We start from the raw sequence: 14,434 nt of genomic DNA, 5'->3' as shown, positions 1-14,434 counted from the left end.
GTAATTTGAAATATGAGAAACTAAAAAATTTGGAGGTATTTTATACAATTTTTTCTTCCGAATATCTGAAAAAATTGTATTGGAAAAGTCATAATTTTGACATATTTTATTTTCCTGAATACGTATCGGGTTTTGTCTGCCTTTTTTTAGTTTTCTTCATAACTTTGTCAAAGCCCACGATTTTCTTTACTTTTGGAAACATTTTAAAAGAAGAATGCCCAAGCTTTATTTTTGTGTGCAAAAACTACACTATGCACGAAATTGACACTTTTTTTCTGTCAAGAGGGGTACGCTGTCAATTCGGGTACGCTGAATTAGTGGTGCTAACCAGTGATGGGATTTGAACATTTATATTTAGTGCCAAATTGATGTATAAATTGTGCCAAACTGGGTTCAATAGTGCCAAAACTACTTTTCACAAAATAAACGGAATTTGTATCCCTTTTTAACACAATTGTTTATACAATTTGTTAAAAAGTAATGGTAATTCAATCGAAACATACTACGTCATTTGCTATTAGGCTCTTTGAATTCGCATTTACAAATGGCATAATGTGTTTATGATGGCCTCAGCCGGAGTTATGAATAGAGGATTGGAGTTTAAATTAAGTTTAATCTGCGGATGTTTTGTTTTGGGTTGTCGATTATTTTATTAAGGAATGCCTCGGATTGATCAATTTTCGGAGCCTTTCAATCAGTTTGTTTAAGCAAATTTAACTTTAGCAAATTTTACTATGAATAAATTACGAAACGTGTGGTGAAAAAAGTCCCCAAGAGAAATCCAAATTCCACAACACCACCACAGACATCGAACATTTGGCAGACCTATATTGATCATGGCGATAATTAAACGGCTGAGGTTTGATATGAATTAAGCTGAATTCATCCATGTGTTTCTGAAACATTTTTTGTTCGAAACATTATTTTTTTTATATGTAGTTTGACGTTTTATTTTTGAGAGAGACTTCAAACTACATATAAAAAAAATAATGTTCCGAACAAAAAATGCTTCAGAAACACATGGGTGAATTCAGCTTTGTTGGTATCACTGAAAAGGTAATTTTGTATAGATTTTCAATATGTAAAAAAAAATAGTTTTACCTACCAAAAAATCGTAAAATTACAAAAATATTTTATACACAAGTAAATAATTATATATTTTTTTATATAGTAGTAAATATTTTATGTTTTTAGGCGAAAAAATATTTATTAAAACAATTTCGTCATATATTATGTAAAATTAAAATTGCTAATGTAATGATTGTATTGTAGTTATTTATGTTCGATCCGTGTTCCAGGAGGTTATAGAAAGCATTATCCTTTTCGGATCTTGATAAATTATCACATGTAATACTTACGACTTGTTCTTCTAAGAATAAAAGCTGCATCCAACAATTAAAACATAATTTCTAAAAAACGACCTTGAAATACGAATATATTACCTACAAAATATTTGTTATTATTTACCTTTAACGAATTGTATATTTTTGTTGAGCACTATTGGTGCATTATTTCGATGATTTTTTAAATATTTAAAGAAATTATATCAATAAACTGCATGGTATCTTAGTTTAATTTTAAAATTGAATGCAAAAATCCAAAAACTAAGTGATTTTTCGTATATGATAATACCTCCATTGGTTTATTTTATATAAATTATTAAACTTTATATAATTAAATTTCAGTATGGAATGACATCTATTTTGGTCCATAGCCATAATCTATTTCAAAACATTTCACCGAGTATTTTATATAAGAAATTTATGGAGAATTCGGGAGAATTTCATACTTTTTTTACTTCTAAACTTTTAGATAATAATAAAAAATCCAAAAAAATATATATTTTCTTTAAATTATGATTCTGGCCAAGTATTCTTCTGAATTAATTCCAAAATGTTATCGGTTTATTCGCGACATATTTTTGTATTGTAATAGAAGCAAATTTTATTTTTTTCCTGGTTTTAATACATATATTTGCATTAAATTCAGGTGTATGAAAAAAGTATATTAATAAAAACTATTTCATGACAATTTTTTTCTTAACTTTGAGAAGACATAGCGGTTCATTGAAATCCGACAATTCCGCGGTTATTTTTATTGTTTACCTTTTTTAGTGTTTAACTATGATTATGGGCCAATAGCTATACGAAATAAAATTTAAAATATTCTTAATCATTTCTACATTATTTCAATTATTTATAAAAATTTTCCATTTTAAATAAATTCCACTCAAATCGTCTTAAAATTAATTAGTAAATAACAACAAACTTTAACAAAAATATGAATTCAAGGAGCCTGCAACAACCTTTTGGTATATTTTGTGACGATCATAAATTTTTACAGAAAATCTAACATGTCTAACTAAATCTGATAAATTTTAGTTTTTCAGGCAATTATTTAATAATAATCGAACTTAATGACTCGATTTGAAGAAGAAGAATTTTTTTCAATAATTTTAGTACCACAGTTCATTTTAAATTCTATTTTGTAATGCAGAAAGTGCTGGTATTTTAATATATATTTCCCAAATTAATTCAAAAACCAATTTTTATGAATTATTTTGAAAAGTATAGAAAGTGCCAAAATAGTATCGAGTGTGCCATTGTGCCACTACAAACGTTATAGTGCCAAAAATGGCACAATTGTGCCACAAATCCCATCACTGGTGCTAACCATTTTCTTTAGGTTAGCTCGTATTTTTGAGATGTACCGTTATTTCGAAAATGGAGGAGGTTGCACAACATATATTCGCGTAACTCAAAAAGAGTTTAGTTTATTGAATAAACTGAAAAAAAAACGAAATTCCGCAACGAAATTACCTTCAAGTAAAGCTTAACATGTTTATAATCTTCGCAGTCGTTTTAGAAATATAAATTTTTTTTTAACAAAAAAAATAAATTTTTAGAAAAATGTCGAAATATTTAGCTTTTAAAATGGCATTAAAAATTGAAAATGCATATACGATCTTAATTTTTATTACACATTTAGAAAATAAAGTTCCAAATAAAATAAGCTCTAAATAATTAAATTCTGTCCACAACTTTTCATTTTATTCACAAAAAATAATACAAATATCCCCTAATATGTTATCAAAATACATAACTCGTAGTAACTAGCTACATCGTGCAGTGCACAGAGGTATAGACAAAAAAGAGGGAAATAAATCTAAACCCTTAGTCCGATTTGAATGAAATTTGACATGTGCAAAGAAGAAGTGTTGACGAGTTTAAGGTTTGAATTTGACCGCATGAGTCTACCAGAGGTGCGGCCAGGGGTCCCCAAAGTAGGACTCGGGTATGATAAATTTTTAAAACGATCCTCTTTCTTCGTTTGTGTTCAGATTCACACATAGAATCTCCTCATCGAACACTACAAAAAACCTCGTCGTGGCTATCAACTATCTCTTATAACTTAGGAGATATTCGCATTTTAAAATCAAATTATCAACATTTTTACCCACCATACTCCAGTTTTTTGATAACAGCGGGTCCAAATATTTCCCGATTTGCTTTTTTTTCTTTTATTTTATGTGTATGTCAAAAAAAAAAGAATTGTTTTTAAAATCGTGACTGACTCCAAAGTTATATGCATTTGAATTTAAAAATTAAGAGCGTATATGCATTTTCCAATTTTTAATGCCGTTTTAAAAGCCAAAAATTTCGAAATTTTTCTTTAAAAAAAATTATATTTCTAAAATGACTGCGAAAATTAAAAACATGTCGTCTTGCTTAAAGGTAATTTTGTTGTGGAATTTCGGTTTTTCAGTTTGTTCAATAAAATAAACCGTTTTTGAGTTATACGAATATATTTTGAGCAACCTCCTCCAATTTCGAAATAACGGTATAACTCGAAAATACGAGCTAACCTAAAAAACCGGTTAGCACCACTGAATTCAGCGTAACCGAATTAGCTTAACGCTTGACAGTTTTTTCAACTAGCACAGTGCTATTAGTTTTTCTAATGATTTTTAATAAATTTTGTAAATAACACTGCACAGTGGTTTTGAAACTTTTTTTTTGGAAATAATTCGGTATCTTGGGAATTATTGGATATATTGTTACGAAGTTGAGGTGCTTTCGAGTTGATCTACGTTTGTTCAGCTTCCAAGCGATAATGGGGGCCAGTAGCCCCCCAAAGTTGGTAACCTCGGGTCTCAAATTTTTTAAAAAAAATCGCCAAAAATCCATTTATGATCCTATGAGCTGAAATTTTAAATATAAATAGTCCTTGAGAAAAATACGCTTACAAAGGTACAGTGAATGTCACTTAAAATCGTACACCATCGTAGTCAAATTTTATTCATTAGTTTTAGAATGTTGATGTTTTGGAAATATTTTAAAATGCTATTTTTATATTGTGTGTGCTATTACCTATCAGAAAATTGGGTATAATTTTAATTGCCCTTATCCACAAATAAAAAATTGGGTAAGACTGTCAGTGCTTAGAATATCAACGCTTCATTTAAAATCGTAAAGGCACTAAAAAATAGCAAATGATACCCTACAAAGTATTAGGATTATTTAATATTAAATTTTTTTTTAATTTTTAAAGTTTTAATTATAATTTAATATAATTGTACGAATTTAAGTGAAATATGAATTTTGTGATATTCTTTAATTTTCATCAATATTTTTTTAACGAATTGAGGTTTTGTTAACTTTTTTGTTGAAATACATATTTTTTGTTCCAATTAATAAAATGACTTAATTTTTTATATAATCACCTATTATTGCCTGTATAATTTCATAATATTCAAAAAAAAAATATGTTGTATGATTTTGAGTGACACTCACTGTAGGTTATCTCTAGTAGTTGAAGAGATATTCAGGTTAATTGATTTATTTTTTTTTAATTTTGCTCGATCTTTTCACGGTTTTTTAGTTATGTTGGGCCTACGGGGGGTCGAAATTTATTTTTAAAATATCAGCTATATTGGCGATAAAATTCTAAATAAAATAAAAAAAAACTTGCTAACAGTTATCTGTTCCCTATAAGAAGTTATACGCATCCAAAGTTGGAACTTGTAAAAAGGGCCGTATTTTTTACGTTTTTTCCCAAAAAAGCCCATATATTTTTTCTTTTGTAGAAAAAAATTTTCTTCGGGACTATATAGAATTTGTACATGATCAGGAAGGACAACTTAATGCAAAAGCGTGTAAAGAAAAATTTGACTCACTTAATCGGACATATCACCCCGCAGACCTATCTAAACTTGGCAAATTTAAAAAAAAAATTCGGTTTGAGTAAAAAAAAAATTCTAAAAAGGCAAAGCACGCATCCACGAAAAAGCTTAAATATTTACTAAGTGTCTTTACTATCACACGGTAAATAACGTCACAGTAGCACTTTTCTAAAAAAACTCAGTTTTTGGAACACATTTTACCAGTATTAGGAATTTCGGTATTTGAAAATAAAAAATGTCAAAAATTCTAATGCCATTAATTTAAGGACTTTGAGTCTATATGGGTTCCAAATTTTGTTATGATATTGTTACGAAATTGTACTTGAATTCAAATATAACGATTTTAACACGGCTGATTTAAAAGTAGCAGAATGCTTTCAAATAACAGTGCTGTAATAGCAAACTGTAACATATCTGTGGGCATTATTAACATTGAATAAAAGCTTTCAGTTGACCATTGATCGTAAGTTGGCAACGCTGTTTGCTGCGACCGTATCGACCCCTTTGCGCGAAATTATCGTATGTTACATTTTTACATTGTAAATTATTATAACGATATTCGCTATATTTATGGAAATATTACTAAGTTAATTTTATCGTATGTCAAATTTAATTTACTTAATGGGTGATTGTATCGAATTTAAAATTTGGTATTGATGATACCAGCCAAAGCAGAGAAATTTAATAATAATAACGCTCTCCTGTAAAATTTGGTTTTTGTAACATACGATAATTTCGCGCAAAGGGGTCGGTATATTCGAATATTCAGTTAAAGAACATTGTAGAAAGTACACCACAGATGGCGTATGTATTAGAAACCTCTAGACAGTTAAAGAGAAATCTATAGTGCAGATGGCAGTGTCATAAATAGTGGCAGAGGTTGCAGTCGTTAGTGAGTTTATCAGAGACGCTATTCGAAAAAACATCAACTGAGTGCCTTAAATTGTGCTGTATTTTTCAACTGAATTCGTGTACATTATAAAGTGTCTGTATTTCTGAGAATTTATAAACGCGTATAAAAAAAACATTGAGTGACTATTTAATTCTGTTGTTGTACATTTTTAAATAAATAAAGAGTTGTTACAATTTTCAAACTACTAAACGGCTTTTATTTGCAATCAAAAGTATCCGGTTTATTTAAAGGAAATAAACCAACGTTTTGAAAAGGTTAAAACGTAACAATTGGTGTCAGAAGTGGGATTGCAAATTGATAAGCATTAAGTTTGAGGAACTAAAAGTTGAACAACTCAAGAAAGAATTGAGTAAGTTTGAGCTACCAACAGCAGGTAACAAGGCAGAATTGCAGAAGAGGCTGATAGACGAATTCAAGCGGCGTGATATTGACATCGGTGTTTACAAATTCGAGTATAAGGAAGAAATTGAAGTTTCTACACGGTCAACAACAAGCAGCATGGATTTAAGTACAATTTTCGCGACTATGATGAAAAAAATGGAAACAGCCCACGAGAAACTTCTATCTGAAGTTAAAGCAGAAGTTCGAGAAATTTTTAAAGTAAACAACGAGAAGCTGTTGGCTGAAACTTTCAGAGTAAACAACGATAAACTTCTAACAAAACTTCAAGAATCTTCTAGAGCCACAGATAAGAAAATTCGGAAAGTGTCTGATGTTATTAACAACAGAGTGGATGGCATTGATAAAAAGGTGTCGGACTTGAATAATGTTCAATGTCAAGAAGAGGCAGTTTTAGAGGCTTTAATGTTATAACTGTGGTAAAATTGGTCATATTCAGCGAAACTGTAGAGCACCAAGAAAGCGAGCCAGATATGTTTCACCGCTAAGAAACAACCAGCAGTCGTATCATCAAGCATTACAGGAGCCACCTTTAAAAAGAGCTAGCACAGAGGCAGAGGATTTGGTATGGGCCCATGAGGAAGTGGAGGATTGTATAGACAATGGTTTGTTGGTGTTGGAACCAGCAGATGAAAAAACGTACAAATTTGTCCAAGGGGGCAAGGTTTGTGGAATTTCTGAGGAGTAAATAAAGGCTTTTTATATAAGTTGAAAACATTATGACCTGAGGATTGGCATTTAGTAAAATTAAACAATTTTATAAAATTTTTGGACCCGCTGTTATCAAAAAACAGGAGTAGGATGGGTAAAAATGTAGAAAATTTTATTTTGAAATGCGAATATCTCATACGCTATAAGAGTTAATTGATTTTTTGATTTGACAAGGTTTTTTTGTAGTGCTCGGAGGAGATTCTTAACATGTATTTTTCTTTTAAATCAGACAGCAAACGAAAAAATAGGATTGTATAGCGCCCTTGGTAAGCTCACGAGGTCTTAATTCAAAACTTTAATTCGAAAACACTTCAACTTTTCGCATGTCAAATTCCATTTAAATCGGACCAACCGCTTAGAAGTTACAGATTTATTTCTCTCTTTACTTTTCTACACCACTGTACAGCGCCCTCTAGCGTGTGTTTTAGGTAAAAATAAATATCAAAAATGGATTCCCCGAACACAAAAAATAGTAAGATACCACAACTTTCCGGGATAGTAAAAATAAATAGGCATTGTTTTATCAAATTTTTAATGATTTTTTCTTGTTAGTCAGCGTTCCAAAATCACTAACTTCAAATGCGTGTAAAAAAAATCTAGCGCTGAACTAAAAAAAGCCTTGAGGGTTTTGTTATGGAAAACGTAAGCATTCATTTGCTTTTGGTTTCATCCCATTCCGATTTTGGTTGTTGCACAGTGTAACGCTTTATAACTTTTAAAACTTTTATGAAAATGAAAGAACTAACAATGCAGTTTGAAAGATCAATTAATTCTTAATAATACAGGGACAACAATTTTCCTTTTAACAGTTTTCTTTTAAAATTTACCAACATGTTTAAGAGATTTGTGCTCGTTAAAATGGTTTTCGGAAGTAGGCATTGTATGGGAGCTATGACTAATTATGGGCCAATCGTCACAAAATTTGGTAGACACGAGTTTAGCTTATATAAAACTTATTTGTGCTAAAAATTAGGAAAAAATGTATTGTATGGCACCTTAATGAGCCAATTCTTTGGAAAAACTAATAGTTTTTGCACACAAAAATAAAGCTTGGATATTCTTCTTTTAAAATGTTTCCTCAAAAGTAAAGAAAATCGTGGGTTTTGAAAAAGTTATGATGAAAACTCAAAAAAAGACAAACCCGATTTTTGGCAAAAACTCGACTTGAGCGACCTCTAAATCTCTTCCGAAAAATCTGAAAAAAAATCTCAAAAATACTTTACCCTGTAAGCTTTCAAAATATGCTTGAGCACCCATCAATTTAATAATTTGGTCATTTTTATCTTTATTTGTAAAAGCTTTTGTATTTTGTAAATAATAAGAGATTAAATGTGGACTTTATGTATTAATTCTTAATTCCATTTTCGAAATCATTATAAATTGTATCTTTTAACGATTCAGATAATGAATTAATTCCTATGTACATACTTCAAATGCATTGAATTCATTCCTTTGAGAATTCATTATTTATAGAATTTATTACTTATTGAATCATTACAAATTTCTTGAATTCAAATTTATTACGATATAGCTTAAAAATGTATTGAATGATTAAATTTGTCTTCAATTCAAATCTGTTACAAAAAGGCTTAAGGCTCCATTAATTTTGTAAATAATTAAAAGCAAAACAAAACTGAATGAAGAAAATCATGATATAAAAAAATTACAAGGTAGTTTCATTTATATTTTTTTGACAAGAAAGGGGATTTTTGAAGTTTATTTTATTTGTAAATATTCGTTGAAACGTTGCCACATTTAGAAAAAGGTTACAATACTCCGAGAAATTTTCCATGAAATATGTGTAGTATGTAACAGTTCACAATACTGCAATTTATATTTAAAATAAATAAAAAACGGATTAATCTAAGGCGTGTGCCTTTATATCACATAGGCCATGACAATTAAAAGCTGCCCGAAGATAGTGATACCTTTTTCAATCAGACTTTAATAAAATGGATGTTTTTAAATTTATCAGAGGAATTCTAACGTTGCCCCAAGCAACTTCAAAAATCCCCTTTCTTGTAAAAAAAGGTAACTTCAAAATTCTACTTAATATGTAAACATGTTTTTGCACATAGCTTATGTAAATTTGTATAACAAAATTGTTAAAAGGTTTTATCTTGGGAGAACATATTGTTACGAAATTGTACTTGAATTCAAATATAACGATTTTAACACGGCTGATTTAAAAGTAGCAGAATGCTTTCAAATAACAGTGCTGTAATAGCAAACTGTAACATATCTGTGGGCATTATTAACATTGAATAAAAGCTTTCAGTTGACCATTGATCGTAAGTTGGCAACGCTGTTTGCTGCGACCGTATATTACAAATTCGAATATTCAGTTAAAGAACATTGTAGAAAGTACACCACAGATGGCGTATGTATTAGAAACCTCTAGACAGAAATAGAGAAATCTAGAGTGCAGATGGCAGTGTTATAAATAGTGACAGATGTTGCAGTCGTTAGTGAGTTTATCAGATACTACGTTTATACGTAGCCTATTCGCAAATAAAAATTATTTGCAATTAACTAACTCACTGTTTATATGTCACATTAGTTACGGAAAATTCTTGGTTTTATGAGATGCCAGATGGTAAAATGTAATTATTTGGTAGCTCTTTTATTGAATAAAATATGATACATTTTTAATTGTTTTAAATGTAAAAATTATAGAATCAAAAATTCTTGTCCGTCTTGCAATCCAATTAATTCAAAAACGCAATGAAATATTTAAAAAACGTCTTAATAAACTAAAAGCGTTAAAGCATATGGCAATGCTTAATATCTTATTTGCAAATAGTGTCGTTAATCCGGAATTGTTTTCGTGAGTTAGCTATTCTCAAATAAAAAATTAATTCACTAGCGGAGTGCAGTATTAAGTGCGAATGGTATTGCATCATTGCAAATGCAAAATTGTAAATGTTTTTGTGTGTATTTTGTTATTGGATTATGGTAAAATTTTGCATTTGCAATGATGCTAGACCATTCGCACTTAACAGTGAATTCCGCTACTGTTTATGCGGCATTTTTTTCTAATTGCAATATTTTTATTTGCGAATAAGCCGTGCGTATAAACGTAGTAAGAGACGCTATTCAAATACACATCAACTGAGTGCCTTAAAGTGTGCTGTGTTTTTCAATTGAATTCGTGTACGTTATAAAGTTTGTCTTTATTTCTGCGAATTTATAAACGTGTATAAAAAACAATGAGTGACTATTTAATTCTGTTGTTGTACATTTTAAATAAATAAAGAGTTGTTACAATTTTCAAACTACTAAACGGCTTTTATTTGCAATCAAAAGTATCCGGTTTATTTAAAGGAAATAAACCAACGTTTTGAAAAGGTTAAAACGTAACAATATTTTCGAATTCGGTTTTTAAAAGATGCAAAATATTTTCACAGTTATAAAAAAAAAATAAAAAATTCATACTTAATACATAAAATAGTCAACGTGTTTTAATTATATATAAGTAAGCGAAAGTTAGGAACTGAATCAAAACTTCCAACACAACACAATACATTTATGTACATATATTGAATACACATGAATTCACGTTGACTCAATATTACGAAATGCCAGAGTTGTGTTTTTAGTATTTTTTATTGGGTTTTAATTGATTTTTCATTAAACACCAGCTGAAAGTAGTTCTATATACATATGCATGAACTAATTAAAGAAAATTTTGTAAGTTTTAATCAAAAACCAAATAAAGCCAAAACTAGTACTTTCCGTTGGTGTAAATGGCATACAAATTGTTCGTTTCAATAGGTATATTTGTTTCAATATTTGAATTTTCGAACTTCATTGCATTAAACTATGTTAATAATAATCAATCACCAGTTAATTGTTAACAAAGAAATTAAAGAATATATTTGAGGTTTTATAAAAGTTTACAAAAAAAAATAGAATTGCCCTTATTTATTGTTTGTGTAAAATTAAAATGATTTTTTAATATATATGTACTACATAAGTATGTATATTAGAGTGTCCCTTAGAATTAAATTTTTTGAAATGTTGAAACGGTACCTCCTGAAAACTTTCGTTATGACCTAAAATACCACCAAAATTTTTTGTAGCTAAGAATGGCAACCCGTGCCGACTTTCGATTTAGTTTTGAGGTGCATTTAGGGGAAAAAATAAATTTTTTTCAGTTTTTTTTTAAAAATTCTGCTATTAAGTAATTACTTTTGCAATTTAATTTAAAAGAATCGAAATGTGTACGTAATTATTAGGGTGATCGATTCTTCGACATTTTTTAGAACCCGGTTTTCGGTTTCTTCGAAAAATTGCAATTTAATATAAACCGGTTTCGGTTTCGGTTTTTTTATAATAACCGGTTTTTTTTGAAAAATATTAAAACGCCTAGAAATAAGAAGAAAAAATGTGTTATTTATTAAAATAATAGTGATTAAAACAATTTTGATTACTTCTTTTATCCTTTACAAGGTAAAATTTGACCCATTTTGAAATTAATATTTAATATTTTCTAAAAGTGAGTGGTTGATATTTTTGATATTTTATGAATTTTATTTAATTTCAAATGTCAATAACTAAGTTAGTTTTTTTAAAAAAAAATCTATTTTCTATTTGGGCCAAATTTGACCCGAAAATCGTTAACGTCAGTAAATTTGAAGACCTTATGAAGATAAAATAATCTCTTAGGAATAAGTAAAACACAGTTTAAATGCTTTGGAGTATATCGATTTTTTTTTTGTTTTTATAAAACTAGACATTGAAAATTATCTTTTACTTTGGGACATATAGAAAACAAAGCATTGAGTAAGTTTTCAGGCTTACCAGATCACTTGCGACATTTTCTAAATATAAAAAGTCTTCTAAAATAGTTGAAGTATTTGTTTTAATTTTTTTTTTTTGGATTTTGAATATTTTGTAAAGTTTTTAATATACTAAAACTCATAAAAACACACTTTTAGAAAAAAACCGGCTATTCGAGGAGAAAAACCCGGTTTCTTCGATTTTCGAAATGTGAGCTTTTCAAAAAAACCGAACCGACCTTACCAAAAAAACCGGTTATTTAAAACCGGGCCGATCACCCTAGTAATTATCGTTCTAATGAGATATAAAATACAAAAATTGGTTAAAAAATGTTAAAGTTATTATAAAATCGCCAGGCCATTAACGTGTCTCAGGCCACCAGAACAAGAAATGTTGGAACAAAATTAACATATTTTGAGAAATATTAAAATAAATGCCTATTTTTACTTAAAATATATCCATATTTACTTGTATATGAGTTGTTGTCTTCGAAGGATACCGTTAACCTATTCTCAGGCATGACCAAAAAAATTTAATTTTTTTAACGGCAATTTTAAATCACCAATATCAAATTTTGTTAAACAAATTTCAGAATTTTTTGATCATCACCTTGGGATTTATTTGGAACATAATAGGGAATAAAAATTTGAAAAAAGTTTGATAATACCTCCTATAGTTTTTCCGTACCTGGGATTTAAATTTTGTGATTTTCGAGAAAAACAAATTTGTTGGCCATATTTTGGCGAATGAGCCGAATTTCCTTACTGTTATGATTTTTAAGTAAAAGCTATTCAGAATATTATAGTCCAGGTAATTTTCAATATAGTCTGAAAGTTTTACTAAAATCGGTAAACGCTAACCCTTAAATCGTGAAGGTCAAAATTTGTTCAGTATTTGCAATTTCTCTTGGAAAGATAGCGAAATGTTATATATATTTGGGCCGATTTTTATGAAACTTAAGAAAAATATAACATAAAGACTGGTATTTATAATATCAGCACAAAATTTAAAATTAACCCTTAATATCACTAGGGGTTAATAGGACCCTTAACTTTTAAAATCAGGAAAAACACAGACAATATGAATGGTGCTAATTTTAATGTTTTTCAGAATAAAATAAACTGAATGATTCAAGTTATTTTTTAAATTTAATATATCAAAAGTACACTAAAGGGTTAAAATCAATTTTGTTATTCAAAACTCCTTAATAAAATATTAACCCTTCGTTACTCGCAACTAGGGTTTTTAATTTCCCGTCCTTTTTTGATTTCCGGAAATCGGGAAATTTTGATCTACTATTCCCGAAATTTATAATGATGATGTAAATTAGGAATATTATAGCCAAATTTCATATAAAAACTTAGTGTTATAATTATTAAATATCAGAGCTCCGAATTAATTAATAAAATTTGAGCTTAATTCACTAAAATCTTAATCCGTAATTAAAGAATGTTGCCTTTCATTCCATAAATCCATTCCTAATATTTAATTTTTTATATTCATTCCAAAGCCTTTGTTTAAACTGAATTAATTTAAGAGTTAATTAATAACAGAATTTATTCAAAATTTGAATGATTAAATTTTTGTTAAATCAAATCATTTACAAAATTAATTGAAAAAATTGTACTAGATTTGAATTGAAGAAAAATTTAATCATTTAATAAATTATTGAAGCTATTTTGTTATGGATTTGAAGAAGAAATTTAAAGAAATTAGATTGATTCAATAAGAAATAAATTCTATAAATAATGAATTCACTTTTTAAATTTTCATACGAAAAACCCCAAATAAATAATAATAAAAGGTTTATTATTGCCGAGATATAAGCAAAAAATTGTATATAATTTTACACTGTTTTTTGGTGAAAAAATAGAGTTTTAACTTGTTTCCTATTTATTTTCGTCAGTTTTTGGCTCCCGGGATTCCCGACTAAAAATCGGGTAGTGAAAAATTGGCAAAATTCCCGGGAAATTTTTACCGGGAATTCCCGGGATAAAAACCCTACTCGCAACTGATCTGGTTGATACAGGCAAACATTTTTTTATTGAACATTTTTTTAATCACCCTAAATTTTAAGCTATTTTTGAAAAAATAATATTTGTACCGCAAGTTTTTTTATATTACTCTTTTAAATACATTGCATTTAACATTGTTTTTATGATTTCGAAATTGAAATTGATTTATGTCTATATTAAAGGTGACTATGTTGAATTGTGTGTGTATACCAATATTTTTAAGCGATTTATGCACGTTAAAGTGATTTTCGGAAGCGGGTGTAGATGGGAGCTATGACTAATTATGGACCAATCGTAACAAAATTTGGTGACATGAATTTTGTATAAAAAACTTATTTGGTGCGGAATTTGTGGAGATACATATATAAATTAAACCTTTATGACCGTTAAAGTCCAATTTCGGAAGGACATTTGTATGGGGGCTAGGTGAAA

Source organism: Calliphora vicina, chromosome 1, assembly GCF_958450345.1.
Source record: "Calliphora vicina chromosome 1, idCalVici1.1, whole genome shotgun sequence".
Classification (NCBI taxonomy): domain Eukaryota; kingdom Metazoa; phylum Arthropoda; class Insecta; order Diptera; family Calliphoridae; genus Calliphora; species Calliphora vicina.
The sequence above is the reverse complement of the archived record's forward strand: the minus strand, read 5'-3'. Positions refer to the sequence as shown.